Genomic DNA, 20968 nt, shown 5'->3' with positions numbered 1-20968 from the left:
GTGATAATCGATTACTTATTCATGCAGTTAATTACCATGGTGACTTTTGAGTGAAAACAAGTGAAACAAATTAGAAAATTATCGAGATAATCGATTACCAACTTCAATAATCGATTACACATCTATTGAAAAATGAGTTTTATGGTTCCTGAAACACGAGATAATCGATTACCAGGATTAGTAATCGATTACCTCTGTTCTTGTTTCTAAAGATTTCATTTTCATTAAAAACTGGTTACAGATTACTTGATATTGGTAATAGATTACTACTGTTACGAGTTTTTAATATTGAAATCTTATTTTCTCTATAAATATAACTCTTTTTGAAAACTGAAAGAGATATGAAAAAGAAAAAAGAGAGAATATGAAAAACAAAAACAGAGATGACATATTTTGATTAGAGAGATCAAAGAGTGAAAAAGAAAAATATTTTCAAAAATATGAAAATCATTTTTGAGTCAAGATCAAATATTTTTTAGAACAATCAAAGAGTAAAGAAAATTCAAGAAATCTTTTATATTGAAAGAAGTTCAAGAAATTCATGATTGTTGAATATTTCTTTGTGGAAAATAAACCTACACATCAGGTGTATCAATTATGATCTTTAACCTTTTGTTTTGTATAGCTGGGTATGTCATGGTACGTGACTTTTTGGGATAAGGGTATCTCAAGAAAGAGTGAAAGAGAAATCTTGAGATAGGTTTTCTCAAGTGGATTCTTGAGATGCAAGAATTCTAGTGATTGTATAATCTTGTGGGATCAAGATTAGGTGATTGTATTTTCTGATTATAATATTACTTGTACATGGTGTTTGTAAAGAATTAATATTATAGTAGAAAGACTAGATTTAGTGGGGAGTTAAGTCTGAAACTGAATGTAAACCTTTAAATGGCTGAACTAGTATAAATCATTTTGCAATTTCTCTCTTTACCTTCATATCTTGTTATAAAAACAACAAACAAAATGATTGATCTAACTTCAAAACTCTTGCAACAAATGCAAACAACAATCTCAATTGGACTCACAATACCAATTTGTTGTGCAAGATCAAGATAAATAGATGACACAAATTAAATCAAGAAAGAACAAACATAAAATTTATGATGAAGATTAATAGTATTGATGAGTATAAGAATTACACCAAAGAATGAATTCACAATCATGTATGATCTTACACATTGCATCTTCCAGTTCAATCTTTTCTACCCTTATAATGCATCCTATATTTACAGGGTTTCTATGGACTTAATTGACTAACCAAATATGCAAACTAGCTAACTGACCAAGGAACACATGTCAAGTTGTATATATTACTAATACTTATAATGATAGATAAATATCATTGTAGGTAAAAATTTATACATAGATAAAACCTTTAGTGATACGTTATTAATTGTCATTAAATAACCCTTCAAAGTTAACGGAGAAATTGTCCAAATTGAAGTGAATTGCTTAGTTTCCGAAGCACGTATACATACATTCACAGTGACCAGGAAAATTGAAAATGATAATGCATGGAATTTAATTTGACTAATGACTTGTGCTTTAATGTTCAATACGCCCAATTGTTCTCACTCGGTTCTTATATTTACTATGGGAGTTGTGACTGGTGCTGTTAGAGGCATGCTTAGCTTCAATTTTCCAAGCACGGAGAAGATTCACAAATCAAATATTTTAGATAATTAAGTTTCTCATTTTGCATAGTGTTAAGTTAAATATGACAGCATGGTAGAAACAAATATACTAATCTAGCTTAATAATAAATTTCCTGTAAAAATTTATTATTTTCATGTAAAAATTATTCGCAAGAAATTTCTTACGAATTTTTAAATCCGTGGGAAATGAGTTATCCACGAAGGTTTTACCTGCAAATTTTAGTTTGCAGGAAATTTTGCAGGTAACTTGTTTCCTGCGAATTTTTGAGAAAAATTTGCATGAAAATCCTCAAATAATAAAGAAATTTCTAGTAGTGTTCAAACGGATAATAAACATACAAAATTAATTAATTAATTATAATAATTAATATATATATATATATATATATATTAATATATTACTAGATGAACTTTTTGTATCGCAAATAAAACAACGATGTTATCAATGAACTTTTTGTATATATATTTAAAAGGGAAAACTCTTTGTTTATTCTCCTCAAAAAACTCAATAGAAAATTAATCAAGTTTTGTGGACCACAAAAATAGTACGTGGTATACAGCGCTTAAATTTGTAAACATAAAAATTGATTTAAAGAAAAATTATTTTTTAAAATTATCTTTACCTAACATCCCTTGAGTAAAAGATAAAGAAATTATGTGTTACATGCAAAGAGTACCTTCAGAAAAATAAAAGTATATAAGAATAACATCTTCGTAAATGATGTCTTGGACGAGGAGACAACAGAAATTAAAGTTGATAAGAATAGTTAACAGCTGCTTTTATTTATAGTGATATATAATAGTAGTGAGAAATATATATATCACGATCACCACAAGAGTTACATATAATCATTTGAGCAGCTTAAACACTAGTTAAAATTGCACTACTTGTTGCCCTTTTGTCCACCATGCAGACCACTGAAGTATCCCTGTGGGTTGCTCTCAAATGATGGACGTGAAATATAAGCTCCACCACCACCAGGGGCTTTCATATACCCCCCTGAACCACCACCACTGCCACTTCCCCCTTTGCTTGAATTTGCACCATTGTTACTGTTGCCATTGCTACAACCTTTACCACTCATGTTTCAGATGATCACTGCAGAGACTCGCTCAAATAACTGAATCAGTAGTAGTTTCTGTAAGAAAGCTTTAAGAAATGGATGTGAGATAATTTTAGTTCGTTAGCTATTTATAGAAGAGAAATGTTACGTAGTAATTAATTAATGTTTACTGGTAAATTTCTTAATCTTAATTAATGACACTAGAAATAAAATTAAAGTTCTCCGGTTATTCCCAACGAATAATGCTTCAATTCATGCATGTAGCCAGCAAAATCTTTAGATGCATTTGACTGTATCTTCAGTTTCAATATCTTTCATCCTTCCCAATGCATGTTAAACTAACTAACCATAAATGGCCAGAGGCAGTAGTGGTGTTTTGCCACTTGCATAAATGCATGGTCTATTGTTAGTTATCAATGTGGACGTAATTCTTCTATTATACCTCGAGTTTTAATTAGTCTTATAAATTACTAGGCGCAAAACAAAAGGCTACGTTACTTTATTTGTGTATACATGTGTATATGTTAGTGAGATATTGTGAATATTATAATTCGATAATAGTGTTTAAAAAATAAAATATTTTTTTGGCTTTTGTTAATTATTATTATGCAATTTTTTCTTTTTTCTATTAGGGGTTAAAATTATCAAAATTATTATATAAACTAAAAAGAAATAATCATTTATATATATAAATATAGATTAAATAGTTTTTTAGTTCTTTAACTTTTGTAAATTTTAAATATTAATCTTTGAATAAATTTTATTTGGTTTTAGGCTCTTAAATTTTTATCTATGAACAAAAAAAAAATGATGCTAGAAACTAATAATATTTTCTATAGCAGTATTAACTTAGTATATTACAGTTTTCAATTGACACATGCAATAGTTACTCATTTTTTGTACCTTAAGGTGATAAATAGTCTTCTTAATTAGATAGAAAATGACAATTTGGATAAACTTATTATCGCGTACATTCAATGCACCAATAGACATCTTATTCTCTTCAAGGAAGGAAGATGAAGCAAACCTACGAGTGAAGCTCAAAGATTTGCAACAGTCATATTCATCAAGAACCTGTATAATTTAGAATTGCATATGATTGAGGAGTTTAGGGATATGAACTTAGGGTGTAAGTTGACCTCTATGAGTATTAAGTTGGGAACTTTGAGAGTGACTAATAGCTTGATAGATGAGATTAAAGAAGGTCAGAAGGTAGATCTTTTTCTTATTGAATCAAGTAGAGAAGTTGAACCAAAGTGTGGAGAGTGAATTTAGACTTGAAGTGGATGGAGTGTTGTGATCTAAGAATAGGTTGTACATTCCTAGTGTGCCAGAGTTTAAGAGAGCAATCCTAGAAGAAGGTCATAAGAGTAGTCTTAGTATCCAGCCAGAGCCACTAAGATGTACCAAGACCTTAAAAAGATGTTTTGGTGGCCTAAGATGAAGAGGGAAGTGGAGGAATTTGTGTATGCTTGCTTAGTATGTTAGAAAACTAAGGTAGAACACAAAAAACTTTCAGATCTAATACAACCTTTAGACGTCTTAATTTGGAAATAAGATTTTGTATCTATGGACTTAGTTGTAGTTATGTATGATATTCTTAAGAAATTTGATCTTATTTGGTTAATGGATATGCTTACTGTGTTTGCTCACCTTGTACTTATGAACATTAGACATTTCTTGGAGAGATTGATAGAGTTGTACATCAATAAGGTAGTGAGTGCTACATGAGAATTAGAAAGAAAGATTACGAGAAACTTATCCATTTTTGTTTTCAGGTAAATTTTGGGGACAAAATTTCTAAAAGGAGGGGAGAATTGTAACACCCCGAATTTTCTACTAATGTAATATTTACTATTATTTATTTTTATATTTATGAAGATTAATTTCTTATAGTTGTTTAAGATAATTAAAAGGGTTTTTATAAAATATTGTAAAGGTTTTTAATAATTTAATTATTTGTGAAAATTTTTGTAAAATTTTATTTTCCTTACGCCGGAACGGGCTGTTTCAAAAGTGGAACGGACCGTTCCAAACAAAGAAAATATGTTATTTTTGAAGAAGCAGAACGGGCCGTTCCAAAAGTGGAACGGGCCATTCCAAGGTAGAAAAGAGGCCTATTTGTGTTTTTTCAGAACGGGCCGTTCCCAAAGAGAAATGGGCCATTCCAGAATTCTAAAAATACCTAGAAAGTTAAGTTAGAAACAGGCCGTTCTGCTTATGGTCAATGTGTGTCAAAAAGAACCCCAGAATGGGCCGTTTTAATTTTAGAACGGGCCGTTCTGCTTTTTGAAAACGGACCGTTCCAGTTGAGAATTTTATGTATATTTGAAGGATCCGGAACGGGTCGTTCCGAATTCAGTACGGACCGTTCCGGGTACACCAGGATGCCTATAAATAGGGGCAACGGGGGTGAAAAATTTATACTGAGTGAGAAAGTAAAATCTTAGAGAGAGAAAGAGAGAGAAAGAGAAAGAGAGAGAAAGAGAGAGAGAAAGAGAAAGAAAGAGAGAGAAAGAGAAACAAAGAGAGGGAAAGAAAGGGGGAATCCAGAGGAGGAGGTCCTGCCTAAGTTTTAGCTCTGCTTATCCAGGTAAGGGGGGAGTGAGAAACCTCGCTCGGGGGTGTGGGGATAATTGTTGGATAGTTTGATTGTCGGATTGGCCCACAATCCCTTGCTTGTATTGTTCTGTTTTACTTTCTGTTTGCTCTACTTTGTTCCTTGTTGGAAGTAATAATGAATATGAAGTTAATGATATAAATAAATAAGTTTTAATATGAATAAGAATGTTTTCTGTGGATTCCTATGCGGACCTTATGAGGAGTATTTATGACATGACCATGTGAAATATGTACAAAGGACATGAGACATAAGAATAGACTATTGAAGACAAGTTATGATTATGAGAATATGAATATAATGACATGATGTACTTAATGAAATTCTGTAATAAGTTAAATGTTGAGTCAATGAAATAATGAATGTATGACATGCATCATATGCATATATGACTCCAGGTGTGCCGTTGAGGTCGCATACCAGTGAAGCTAACAAGGTGTACCTTAGGGTCACCGACAGTTATAACATGCTAATAAGGTATACCTTAGGGTCACCGACAGTTGTAACATGCTAACAAGGTGTACCTTAGGGTCACCGACAGTTGTAATATGCTAACAAGGTGTACCTTAGGGTCACCGACAGTTGTAACATGCTAACAAGGTGCACTTTAGGATCACCAGTGATATAACCAGGTGTGCCTTAGGGTCACCAGTGATGATGAATTGTGAAACTTCCTTATGGTGCCACATGCATGCATTTATGAGTCAAGTCCATGACATCATAGCATGATAAATGAGTATATATGTGATATTAATTATTTATGTGTATTATTTACATGTGACTTATATTTGTTGTGCGTGTGTGTGCTATTTAACCTTTATTTCTTCACCTGAAACTGAGTGAGATGTTTCTCACTCCCTTGTTGTTCTTGTATATGTTTAAATTATGTTGCAGGTGATCATGATGTTGGTGATGAGACTTAAAGCTTCAGTTGGGCATGCTTTGATAGGATGTGACATCGGGCATAACTAGGCTTAGTTTGAGATATTATTGTTTTAAAAGCCTTTTCTTTTCTTTTCTTTTGTAATTTTGAACGTTCTTGATAAAAGACCAAAATGTACATCTTTGTCATATTATTTTTATTATATTATTTGGAAGTTATAAATTAATTCCTAACTAAGAAGCATTGCCACCTTTGCTGGAATTAATTCTATATTTTCTTTTATATGACTTCTGGAGTTTTGATACTTACATGTTGACTTTCTATGATTTATGATTTACGAATGTGAATCTTCTACCTTATGATATTTGAGACAATTGTTTTATACATGAAAGATATTATTATATTATGAAAGATTTTATTTACTCAAAAAGAAAAAAAAATTATTGTTTACATTTATTGTATATAAATGTTGGGGTAGAGGGTGTCACATGTTCTACTCTACTCTTCATTCAATTCTCATTCAATTCTCACGGTGCAGAGCAATCTATACTCTAAATATATATAGCTATATATATACCCTCTTTGGCTTTCTATACTTGATTTCCATTTAAGATGGGTTGCTTTAAGAATCTTGTCTTAAACATGGTTTTGCTATTTGTGATTCTCTTATCAATGAATCTCGCAATAGCAAGACAGCCCCTTTGGATATCAGAGCCTCACTACACACGTAAGTGACCTAACTAACATCCTTTCACTAAATCATCAACTCTTTAATTAAAATAGAACTAATTAAGGTTTAAATTCATTATTTATTCTTTTTGAATGTTTTATATTGGTTACTGATTATTGAGTTCCAAATTCCAATGTCGTTTGGGAATTAACCTTCTAGATGGACGCCACCTTCTGAAACAACCAGCAAGAGGCTACAATTATGGCGTCCCTGGGGGAAAGTGAAGCGGAGCTGGGTTGGGTTTCAAGGAGAAAAGTTTACTGTGGAGAAGCAGATGTATAACTGCATATGTACTATGTTACTTTGTTTTGGAATTACGATTTCCTTTGAGTGTCATCAATAATATTAATAAATTCAGCTCAACTGTGGAGACCTAGGTCTTAAAGTCTTAATGAGTCAAGCTGTGATAGGATGTGTCATCAAAATTATTTGACTAAAATTTTATGTTTATCTTTATGTACGTTTACTTCTTGTGTTTGGTCTCAATGTTAATTATTTTTGAGTTGTAATAGTCTTCGTTAGCCACTGGGTTTTATTTGGTGTTTCTTTATTGTTTGTTTCTTATTTTAAATAGAGTGGTGCCTCCATCTTTGAGGGGAATTTTTTTTCATAAAAATCTGTGACTTTTTTTTTAAAAAAATATATAGCAAAATTTTGCATCAAACTTCCTGCAGATATAAAATTTTTAGGTAAATTCCCTCTAAATTATAAAATCTGCAGGTAAATTTCTTGGAAAATTTAAAATTTGTAGATAAATTTTCTGTAAATTTTAAAATTTGTAAGTTTCTTGTAGATTATAATATGCAAAAATAAATAAATAAATAATCACTGGTAATTTTTTGTGAATTTTTTGTTAAAAAATAGTTTTGAAACTTAATACTATTTTTAAATATTATTGTTGTTATTTGGTTTTATAAATTAAAATTTTAATTATATTGCAGCCAAACACAAACATCTCAGCAAGTAAATCTAAAGAGCTTCTATAAAGAAAATTCGATAAATTAAAAGAAAAATTAAGTATTTCATCGTAAAAATTTGGGCATTTTCAAAATGAAAATTCATTGATAGAAATTGAAATTAATACAATACAAAGAATTATAGCAAAATTGATTGCGTGCGAAGATCGAAATGAAATTCTATAAATGTGAGTAAATTGTGTTGGAAGTAAAAGAACAAATAGCTAAACTAATGGAAATCTTAGGATATACTAGATTGATGTATCTTTTCCTTCAATTTTCTTGGACAGATCCTTAGCTTTTTGGAATCCTTCAAGCTTCTTCAATGGCTTCCAATGATGTTAGAAGTCATTTCTAACACACAAGAGAATGTAGGATCTCCCTTGAGTGACACGACACTCTTGAAGAGTGATAAATCTCTTTAAATTCTCACCACATTCAATAGAAGATAAGAGAAAAGAAAGAATTTCAAAGAGAGAAATGAATTTTGAGAGAGAAAATTTCATCAAATTCAATAAAATGCTCAAAACTAGTACAAAATGGGTATAAAGATACAATATGTAGAGTTTAGTTGGCTTATGGTGCAAGTTAAATTAACAATGAATAAATGTAACCATGGTTAGTTATCTTGTTCTTAAGCTAACTAACTCTAGTTAAATGTCTACAAGTCTAGTTAGTTGTCTAAAAGCTTATGGAGCAAGCTAAACTAATCTTTTTTTAAGAATAACCTAGGTTAACTTGAGTTAACTCTAACTACTTAATCTAATCATTATAACTACTAAACTAATTATTATTCTTAACAAGTTGTTGAGATGTCACTATCAAAGTCATGTAACCTAATTTGTAGCTTGGATCGCAAACTGGACTTGATTTTGACATTCAAACCACTTGTATAAGCAAGTGGATGTCCAAACCTATGCGCCATAAAAAGATTTGGATCATCCAAATCCAAATAAGTTTAATAAGGCTTAGCTAGTTACACCTCTTCTAATCTACTAATTACACCTTCAAGTAATATAAGAACAAATCACTTACACTACTTAACCCAAAATACAAGGCCAAAATATCCTAACACAATCATTACTAAAATGAATTACATCTAAGAAATATGTATAATAACAATAAGAGTCCTTTAAGGTAGGGTAAGTGTCTTACAATTCTTCAAACCAACTTTATCAACTTTCACCCTCACTACAAGAAATTCATTAAATAGAGACTCATTTAGAGACCAAATTTATATAGTCACTTTAGCAACTTATTTAAATACTATTTTAGAGATTGATTATAGTTGGTCCTAATTCAATATCTATTATCATTAATATTTTTAATGTAATTAGAGACTGAACTTTTAGTAGCTAATAGTTTAAAATATATTATTTATTTAATTAGATACAACTTTTTTGGTTTCTAATTAAAATATAATCTGAGACAAAATTTTTTGTCACTATTAAAACACTTTAGAAACCAATATTTTAGTCTGAAGATGCACTAAAATTAGAGACTAAATTTTTTAGTTTCTAATTTAAATATTACTAGAAACTGATTTTTTTGGTCACTATTTAGCTACTTTCTACAATTGGTATCTAATTCAGTCACTTATTGATTTAGTAACTGATTTAGAGATTGAAAATTTAGTCTCTAAAAACAAATTTTCTTGTAGTGCCTTCTTAGACTTATCTCTTCCAAAGAAATTCTTGAAAAGTAGGTAATATTTAATTATGTAGTGAAATAAGCTTCAAACTTTTAGCTTCATAAAAATAATTTATTTTTCAAAAAAGAAAAAACAATTTACAAATTTAATTTGTTGTTCCAGACACAACCATTTTCTTACAAACAACTCATTTTCTGAAAACCAGCTGAAAGTTGAGATTTTCATCTCTCCCGGCTACGCTAAATCATTACAGGAAAACATGTGTCGTAGCATTAAAGAGATGAAGAGAAAATTGTTTTTACCTAGTGACATGTTTTCTGCCAAATGTTATTCCTTGTGTTCCTTTTTATTCTGTTGGATTTTTAGGAAATTTTGTTTCTATGATTTACTTGTCATTTTCAAGTTTTAAAATAATATTAATTATTATGTTATCAATTATATTCTTACATTTTTAATTAATTTATAGATGATAACTAATATATATTTATTATGAATTAAAAATAAAAGAAAATATAATAGATAACATTAAAATCATTTGATAAAAAATAGGAAAGTTTATTATGTGTATTAATATGTGTAAAACAATCTTAAACAAATATTATAAAGTAACAGAAGTATTGCTTTACTTCAAAATATTTGTGTTTCTTGGATAAAAATATGCTAATATTAATATGGTAAGTGTTCGAAATTAAACTTTAATTTATTTTCTAAAGTTATTGACTTGGTCTTCAAAAAATTAACTTTCAAATTTTAAAAGTTGTAGATAAAAGAAAGATGTTCCCCCAAAAGCTCACTCCACTGTTATTTGATGTCACTTTTTTTTTTTTCTTTTTGCTGTATTGGACGTTTCGTACCTATCTCTCTTTGCTGGCCTTTTGCATTCTTTATGCAAAGGTTCACTTTTCCAATTTATGATTACTTTGCTTCAATAAAGGAAGAAAAAGAAAAAGAAAAAGAAAAAAAAAAAAAACGTGCAATTTCCATACTAATAATTATGGATCCTAATAATGGCTAATAATTGATTACGGTGCCAAAAACATGTTGAACACCGAAACATAATCAATCCAGACTGAATATTCATGTTAAACATGTTTTTGATGATGTTAGCATTAAATTTGTATAGATTTATTTAGTTTGCTTCATTCATTTTTTGTATTTTATGGCCTATGTTGTAAAGGATATTGCGTTGTTTGTTATTAGACTTAGGCTTGGATGTGTCTGCTTATTGTGATGAATTAATTTTAAAATTACATCTTGTTTTAGAAAGCATAAAACTCATATTTCAACTTAATGTTTCTCATTTCATGTAAAAACATAATGTAAGAGATTACAATGTGATTTGACATAAAATAGAACTTGGTTCATTCAAAAGAATTTATGATTAAGCCAGATAATATATTACCATGTGAGGTAATAGATTACTGAAACCTTGTTTTGAAGTAGAATTCAACATTTTCTCTGTGATAATCGATTACCTATTCATGCAGTTAATTACCATGGTGACTTTTGAGTGAAAACAAGTGAAACAAATTAGAAAATTATCGAGATAATCGATTACCAACTTCAATAATCGATTACACATCTATTGAAAAATGAGTTTTATGGTTCCTGAAACACGAGATAATCGATTACCAGGATTAGTAATCGATTACCTCTGTTCTTGTTTCTAAAGATTTCATTTTCATTAAAAACTGGTTACAGATTACTTGATATTGGTAATAGATTACTACTGTTACGAGTTTTTAATATTGAAATCTTATTTTCTCTATAAATATAACTCTTTTTGAAAACTAAAAGAGATATGAAAAAGAAAAAGAGAGAATATGAAAAACAAAAACAGAGATGACATATTTTGATTAGAGAGATCAAAGAGTGAAAAAGAAAAATATTTTCAAAAATCTGAAAATCATTTTTGAGTCAAGATCAAATATTTTTTAGAACAAACAAAGAGTAAAGAAAATTCAAGAAAGATTTTATATTGAAAGAAGTTCAAGAAATTCATGATTGTTGAATATTTCTTTGTGGAAAATCAACCTACACATCAGGTGTATCAATTATGATCTTTAACCTTTTGTTTTGTATAGCTGGGTATGTCACGGTACGTGACTTTTTGGGATAAGGGTATCTCAAGAAAGAGTGAAAGAGAAATCTTGAGATAGGTTTTCTCAAGTGGATTCTTGAGATGCAAGAATTCTAGTGATTGTATAATCTTGTGGGATCAAGATTAGGTGATTGTATTTTCTGATTATAATATTACTTGTACATGGTGTTTGTAAAGAATTAATATTATAGTAGAAAGATTGGATTTAGTGTGGAATTAAGTCTGAAACTGAATGTAAACCTTTAAATGGCTGAACTAGTATAGATCATTTTGCAATTTCTCTCTTTACCTTCATATCTTGTTATAAAAACAACAAACAAAATGATTGATCTAACTTCAAAACTCTTGCAACAAATGCAAACAACAATCTCAATTGGACTCACAATACCAATTTGTTGTGCAAGATCAAGATAAATAGATGACACAAAATCAAGAAAGAACAAACATAAAATTTATGATGAAGATTAATAGTATTGATGAGTATAAGAATTACACCAAAGAATGAATTCACAATCATGTATGATCTTACACATTGCATCTTCCAGTTCAATCTTTTCTACCCTTATAATGCATCCTATATTTACAGGGTTTCTATGGACTTAATTGACTAACCAAATATGCAAACAAGCTAACTGACCAAGGAACACATGTCAAGTTGTATATATTACTAATACTTATAATGATAGATAAATATCATTGTAGGTAAAAATTTATACATAGATAAAACCTTTAGTGATACGTTATTAATTGTCATTAAATAACCCTTCAAAGTTAACGGAGAAATTGTCCAAATTGAAGTGAATTGCTTAGTTTCCGAAGCACGTATACATACATTCACAGTGACCAGGAAAATTGAAAATGTTAATGCATGGAATTTAATTTGACTAATGACTTGTGCTTTAATGTTCAATACGCCCAATTGTTCTCACTCGGTTCTTATATTTACTATGGGAGTTGTGACTGGTGCTGTTAGAGGCATGCTTAGCTTCAATTCTCCAAGCACGGAGAAGATTCACAAATCAAATATTTTAGATAATTAAGTTTCTCATTTTGCATAGTGTTAAGTTAAATATGACAGCATGGTAGAAACAAATATACTAATCTAGCTTAATCATATATACTTCAAACGGATAATAAACATACAAAATTAATTAATTAATTATAATAATTAATATATATATATATATATATTAATATATTACTAGATGAACTTTTTGTATCGCAAATAAAACAACGATGTTATCAATGAACTTTTTGTATATATATTTAAAAGGGAAAACTCTTTGTTTATTCTCCTCAAAAAACTCAATAGAAAATTAATCAAGTTTTGTGGACCACAAAAATAGTACGTGGTATACAGCGCTTAAATTTGTAAACATAAAAATTGATTTAAAGAAAAATTATTTTTTAAAATTATCTTTACCTAACATCCCTTGAGTAAAAGATAAAGAAATTATGTGTTACATGCAAAGAGTACCTTCAGAAAAATAAAAGTATATAAGAATAACATCTTCGTAAATGATGTCTTGGACGAGGAGACAACAGAAATTAAAGTTGATAAGAATAGTTAACAGCTGCTTTTATTTATAGTGATATATAATAGTAGTGAGAAATATATATATCACGATCACCACAAGAGTTACATATAATCATTTGAGCAGCTTAAACACTAGTTAAAATTGCACTACTTGTTGCCCTTTTGTCCACCATGCAGACCACTGAAGTATCCCTGTGGGTTGCTCTCAAATGATGGACGTGAAATATAAGCTCCACCACCACCAGGGGCTTTCATATACCCCCCTGAACCACCACCACTGCCACTTCCCCCTTTGCTTGAATTTGCACCATTGTTACTGTTGCCATTGCTACAACCTTTACCACTCATGTTTCAGATGATCACTGCAGAGACTCGCTCAAATAACTGAATCAGTAGTAGTTTCTGTAAGAAAGCTTTAAGAAATGGATGTGAGATAATTTTAGTTCGTTAGCTATTTATAGAAGAGAAATGTTACGTAGTAATTAATTAATGTTTACTGGTAAATTTCTTAATCTTAATTAATGACACTAGAAATAAAATTAAAGTTCTCCGGTTATTCCCAACGAATAATGCTTCAATTCATGCATGTAGCCAGCAAAATCTTTAGATGCATTTGACTGTATCTTCAGTTTCAATATCTTTCATCCTTCCCAATGCATGTTAAACTAACTAACCATAAATGGCCAGAGGCAGTAGTGGTGTTTTGCCACTTGCATAAATGCATGGTCTATTGTTAGTTATCAATGTGGACGTAATTCTTCTATTATACCTCGAGTTTTAATTAGTCTTATAAATTACTAGGCGCAAAACAAAAGGCATTACGTTACTTTATTTGTGTATACATGTGTATATCTTAGTGAGATATTGTGAATATTATAATTCGATAATAGTGTTTAAAAAATAAAATATTTTTTTGGCTTTTGTTAATTATTATTATGCAATTTTTTCTTTTTTCTATTAGGGGTTAAAATTATCAAAATTATTATATAAACTAAAAAGAAATAATCATTTATATATATAAATATAGATTAAATAGTTTTTTAGTTCTTTAACTTTTGTAAATTTTAAATATTAGTCTTTGAATAAATTTTATTTGGTTTTAGGCTCTTAAATTTTTATCTATGAAAAAAAAAATTGATGCTAGAAACTAAAAATAATTGCTATAGCAGTATTAACTTAGTATATTACAGTTTTCAATTGACACATGCAATAGTTACTCATTTTTTGTACCTTAAGGTGATAAATAGTCTTCTTAATCAGATAGAAAATGACATTTTGGATAAACTTATTATTGCGTACATTCAATGCACCAATAGACATCTTATTCTCTACAAGGAAGGAAGATGAAGCAAACCTACGAGTGAAGCTCAAAGATTTGCAACAGTCATATTCATCAAGAACCTGTATAATTTGGAATTGCATATGATTGAGGAGTTTAGGGATATGAACTTAGGGTGTAAGTTGACCTCTATGAGTATTAAGTTGGGAACTTTGAGAGTGACTAATAGCTTGATAGATGAGATTAAAGAAGGTCAGAAGGTAGATCTTTTTCTTATTGAGTCAAGTAGAGAAGTTGAACCAAAGTGTGGAGAGTGAATTTACACTTGAAGTGGATGGAGTGTTGTGATCTAAGAATAGGTTGTACATTCCTAGTGTGCCAGAGTTTAAGAGAGCAATCCTAGAAGAAGGTCATAAGAGTAGTCTTAGTATCCAGTCAGAGCCACTAAGATGTACCAAGACCTTAAAAAGATGTTTTGGTGGCCTAAGATGAAGAGGGAAGTGGAGGAATTTGTGTATGCTTGCTTAGTATGTTAGAAAACTAAGGTAGAACACAAAAAACTTTCAGATCTAATACAACCTTTAGACGTCTTAATTTGGAAATAAGATTTTGTATCAATGGACTTAGTTGTAGTTATGTATGATATTCTTAAGAAATTTGATCTTATTTGGTTAATGGATATGCTTACTGAGTTTGCTCACCTTGTACTTATGAACATTAGACATTTCTTGGAGAGATTGATAGAGTTGTACTTCAATAAGGTAGTGAGTGCTACATGAGAATTAGAAAGAAAGATTACGAGAAACTTATCCATTTTTGTTTTCAGGTAAATTTCGGGGACGAAATTTCTAAAAGGAGGGGAGAATTGTAACACCCCGAATTTTCTACTAATGTAATATTTACTATTATTTATTTTTATATTTATGAATCTTAATTTCTTATAGTTGTTTTAGTTAATTAAAAGGGTTTTTATAAAATATTGTAAAGGTTTTTAATAATTTAATTATTTGTGAAAATTTTTGTAAAATTCTATTTTCCTTACGCCGGAACGGGCTGTTCCAAAAGTGGAACGGGCCGTTCCAAGCAAAGAAAATATGTTATTTTTGAAGAAGCAGAACGGGCGGTTCCAAAAGTGGAACGGGCCATTCCAAGGTAGAAAAGAGGCATATTTGTGTTTTTTCAGAACGGGCCGTTCCCAAAGGGAAACGGGCCATTCCAGAATTCTAAAAATACCTAGAAAGTTAGGTTAGAAATAGGCTGTTCTGCTTATGGTCAATGTGTGTCAAAAAAAACCCCAGAATGGGCCGTTCTAATTTTAGAACGGGTCGTTCTGCTTTTTGAAAACGGACCGTTCCAGTTGAGAATTTTACGTATATTTGAAGGATCCGGAACTGGTCGTTCCGAATTCAGTACGGGCTGTTCCGGGTACACCAGGATGCCTATAAATAGGGGCAACGGGGGTGAAAAATTTATACTGAGTGAGAAAGCAAAATCTTAGAGAGAAAAAGAGAAAGAGAGAGAGAAAGAGAGAGAGAAAGAGAAAGTAAGAGAGAGAAAGAGAAACAAAGAGAGGGAAAGAAAGGGGGAATCCAGAGGAGGAGGTCCTGCCTAAGTTTTAGCTCTGCTTATCCAGGTAAGGGGGAGTGAGAAATCTCGCTCGGGGGTGTGAGGATAATTGTTGGATAATTTGATTGTCGGATTGGCCCCCAATCCCTTGCTTGTATTGTTCTGTTTTACTTTCTGTTTTCTTTACTTTGTTCCTTGTTGGAAGTAATAATGAATATGAAGTTAATGATATAAATAAATAAGTTTTAATATGAATAAGAATGTTTTCTGTGGATTCCTATGCGGACCTTATGAGGAGTATTTATGACATGACCATGTGAAATATGTACAAAGGACATGAGACATAAGAATGGACTATTGAAGACAAGTTATGATTATGAGAATATGAATATAATGACATGATGTACTTAATGAAATTCTGCAATAAGTTAAATGTTGAGTCAATGAAATAATGAATGTATGACATGCATCATATGCATATATGACTCCAGGTGTGCTACTGAGGTCGCATACCAGTGAAGCTAACAAGGTGTACCTTAGGGTCACCGACAGTTATAACATGCTAACAAGGTACACCTTAGGGTCACCGACAGTTGTAACATGCTAACAAGGTGTACCTTAGGGTCACCAACAGTTGTAATATGCTAACAAGGTGTACCTTAGGGTCACCGACAGTTGTAACATGCTAACAAGGTGTACTTTAAGATCACCAGTGATGTAACCAGGTGTGCCTTAGGGTCACCAGTGATGATGAATTGTGAAACTTCCTTATGGCGCCACATGCATGCATTTATGAGTCAAGTCCATGACATCATAGCATGATAAATGAGTATATATGTGATATTAATTATTTATGTGTATTATTTACATGTGACTTATATTTGTTGTGCGTGTGTGTGCTATCTAACCTTTATTTCTTCACCTGAAATTGAGTGAGATGTTTCTCACTCCCTTGTTGTTCTTGTATATGTTTAAATTATGTTGCAGGTGATCATGATGTTGGTGATGAGGCTTAAAGCTTGAGTTGGGCATGCTCTGATAGGATGTGACATCGGGCATAACTAGGCTTAGTTTGAGATATTATTGTTTTAAAAGCCTTTTCTTTTCTTTTCTTTTGTAATTTTGAACGTTCTTGATAAAAGACCAAAATGTACATCTTTGTCATATTATTTTTATTATATTATTAGGAAGTTATAAATTAATTCCTAACTAGGAGGCATTGCCACCTTTGCTGGAATTAATTCTATATTTTCTTTTATATGACTTCTTGAGGTTTGATACTTACATGTTGACTTTCTATGATTTATGATTTACGAATGTGAATCTTCTACCTTATGATATTTGAGACAATTGTTTTATACATGAAAGATATTATTATATTATGAAAGATTTTATTTACTCAAAAAGAAAAAAAAAATTATTGTTTACATTTATTGTGTATAAATGTTGGGGTAGAGGGTGTCACATGTTCTACTCTACTCTTCATTCAATTCTCATTCAATTCTCACAGTGCAGAGCAATCTATACTCTAAATATATATAGCTATATATATACCTCTTTGGCTTTCTATACTTGATTTCCATTTAAGATGGGTTGCTTTAAGAATCTTGTCTTAAACATGGTTTTGCTATTTGTGATTCTCTTATCAATGAATCTCGCAATAGCAAGACAGCCCCTTTGGATATCAGAGCCTCACTACACCCGTAAGTGACCTAACTAACATCCTTTCACTAAATCATCAACTCTTTAATTAAAATTGAACTAATTAAGGTTTAAATTCATTATTTATTCTTTTTGAATGTTTTATATTGGTTACTGATTATTGAGTTCCAAATTCCAATGTCGTTTGGGAATTAACCTTCTAGATGGACGCCACCTTCTGAAACAACCAGCAAGAGGCTACAATTATGGCGTCCCTGGGGGAAAGTGAAGCGGAGCTGGGTTGGGTTTCAAGGAGAAAAGTTTACTGTGGAGAAGCAGATGTATAACTGCATATGTACTATGTTACTTTGTTTTGGAATTACGATTTCCTTTGAGTGTCATCAATAATATTAATAAATTCAGCTCAACTGTGGAGACCTAGGTCTTAAAGTCTTAATGAGTCAAGCTGGTGATAGGATGTGTCATCAAAATTATTTGACTAAAATTTTATGTTTATCTTTATGTACGTTTACTTCTTGTGTTTGGTCTCATGTTAATTATTTTTGAGTTGTAATAGTCTTCGTTAGCCACTCGGTTTTATTTGGTGTTTCTTTATTGTTTGTTTCTTATTTTAAATAGAGTGGTGCCTCCATCTTTGAGGGGAATTTTTTTTCATAAAAATCTGTGACTTTTTTTTTAAAAAAAAAATATAGCAAAATTTTGCATCAAACTTCCTGCAGATATAAAGTTTTTAGGTAAATTCCCTCTAAATTATAAAATCTGTAGGTAAATTTCTTGGAAAACTTAAAATCTGTAGATAAATTTTCTGTAAATTTTAAAATTTGTAAGTTTCTTGTAGATTATAATATGCAAAAAACAAATAAATAAATAATCACTGGTAATTTTTTGTGAATTTTTTGTTAAAAAATAGTTTTGAAACTTAATACTATTTTTAAATATTATTGTTGTTATTTGGTTTTATAAATTAAAATTTTAATTATATTGCAGCCAAACACAAACATCTCAGCAAGTAAATCTAAAGAGCTTCTATAAAGAAAATTCGATAAATTAAAAGAAAAATTAAGTATTTTATCGTAAAAACTTGGGCATTTTCAAAATGAAAATTCATTGATAGAAATTGAAATTAATACAATACAAAGAATTATAGCAAAATTGATTGCGTGCGAAGATCGAAATGAAATTCTATAAATGTGAGTAAATTGTGTTGGAAGTAAAAGAACAAATAGCTAAACTAATGGAAATCTTAGGATATACTAGATTGATGTACCTTTTCCTTCAATTTTCTTGGACAGATCCTTCGCTTTTTGGAATCCTTCAAGCTTCTTCAATGGCTTCCAATGATGTTAGAAGTCATTTCTAACACACAAGAGAATGTAGGATCTCCCTTGAGTGACACGACACTCTTGAAGAGTGATAAATCTCTTTAAATTCTCACCACATTCAATAGAAGATAAGAGAAAAGAAAGAATTTCAAAGAGAGAAATGAATTTTGAGAGAGAAAATTTCATCAATTAGTACAAAATGGTATAAAGATACAATATGTAGAGTTTAGTTGGCTTATGGTGCAAGTTAAATTAACAATGAATAAATGTAACCATGGTTAGTTATCTTGTTCTTAAGCTAACTAACTCTAGTTAAATGTCTACAAGTCTAGTTAGTTGTCTAAAAGCTTAAGGAGCAAGCTAAACTAATCTTTTTTTAAGAATAACCTAGGTTAACTTGAGTTAACTCTAACTACTATTAATCTAATCATTATAACTACTAAACTAATTATTATTCTTAACAAGTTGTTGAGATGTCACTATCAAAGTCATGTAACCTAATTTGTAGCTTGGATCGCAAACTGGACTTGATTTTGACATTCAAACCACTTGTATAAGCAAGTGGATGTCCAAACCTATGCGCCATAAAAAGATTTGGATAATCCAAATCCAAATAAGTTTAATAAGGCTTAGCTAGTTACACCTCTTCTAATCTACTAATTACACCTTCAAGTAATATAAGAACAAATCACTTACACTACTTAACCCAAAATACAAGGCCAAAATATCCTAACACAATCATTACTAAAATGAATTACATCTAAGAAATATGTATAATAATAATAAGAGTCCTTTAAGGTAGGGTAAGTGTCCTACAATTCTTCAAACCAACTTTATTAACTTTCACCCTCATTACAAGAAATTCATTAAATAGAGACTCATTTAGAGACCAAATTTATATAGTTACTTTAGCAACTTATTTAAATACTATTTTAGAGATTGATTATAGTTGGTCCTAATTCAATCTCTATTATCATTAATATTTTTAATGTAATTAGAGACTGAACTTTTAGTAGCTAATAGTTTAAAATATATTATTTATTTAATTAGATACAACTTTTTTGGTTTCTAATTAAAATATAATCTGAGACAAAATCTTTTGTCACTATTAAAACACTTTAGAAACCAATATTTTAATCTGAAGATGCACTAAAATTAGAGACTAAATTTTTTAGTTTCTAATTTAAATATTACTAGAAACTGATTTTTTTTGTCACTATTTAGCTACTTTCTACAATTGGTATCTAATTCAGTCACTTATTGATTTAGTAACTGATTTAGAGATTGAAAATATAGTCTCTAAAAACAAATTTTCTTGTAGTGCCTTCATAGACTTATCTCTTCCAAAGAAATTCTTGAAAAGTAGGTAATATTTAATTATGTAGTGAAATAAGCTTCAAACTTTTAGCTTCATAAAAATAATTTATTTTTCAAAAAAGAAAAAACAATTTACAAATTTAATTTGTTGTTCCAGACACAACCATTTTCTTACAAACAACTCATTTTCTGAAAAGCAGCTGAAAGTTGAGATTTTCATCTCTCCCGATTACGCTAAGTCATTACAGGAAAACATGTGTCGTAGCATCAAAGAGATGAAGAGAAAATTGTTTTTACCTAGTGACATGTTTTCTGCCAAATGTTATTCCTTGTGTTCCTTTTTATTCTGTTGAATTTTTAGGAAATTTTGTTTCTATAATTTACTTGTCATTTTCAAGTTTTAAAATAATATTAATTATTATGCTATCAATTATATTCTTACATTTTTAATTAATTTATAGATGATAACTAATATATATTTATTATGAATTAAAAATAAAAGAGAATATAATAGATAACATTAAAATCATTTGATAAAAAATAGGAAAGTTTATTATGTGTATTAATATGTGTAAAACAATCTTAAACAAATATTATAAAGTAACAGAGGTATTGCTTTACTTCA

At 30.0% G+C, this 20968-nt stretch overlaps 2 long non-coding RNA genes across 2 annotated transcripts; both read left to right on the top strand.

Moving 5' to 3' along the window:
• The first annotated feature begins 5051 nt into the window (after nt 1-5051).
• On the top strand, nt 5052-7463 carry LOC145952886 (uncharacterized). The gene is made up of 2 exons (XR_014430387.1): nt 5052-6949; nt 7112-7463. It is a non-coding gene; the product is annotated as an uncharacterized LOC145952886 (long non-coding RNA).
• Nucleotides 7464-16959: 9496 nt separating this feature from the next.
• LOC145952890 (uncharacterized) lies at nt 16960-18283 on the top strand. Its single transcript, XR_014430388.1, has 2 exons — nt 16960-17745; nt 17908-18283. It is a non-coding gene; the product is annotated as an uncharacterized LOC145952890 (long non-coding RNA).
• The last annotated feature ends 2685 nt before the right edge of the window (nt 18284-20968 follow it).

This window comes from Cajanus cajan, chromosome 10 (assembly GCF_000230855.2).
Source record: "Cajanus cajan strain Asha chromosome 10, NIPB_CcT2T_4, whole genome shotgun sequence".
Taxonomy (NCBI): domain Eukaryota; kingdom Viridiplantae; phylum Streptophyta; class Magnoliopsida; order Fabales; family Fabaceae; genus Cajanus; species Cajanus cajan.
Note: the sequence above shows the minus strand (reverse complement) of the source record. Positions and strands in the feature narration are given on the sequence as shown.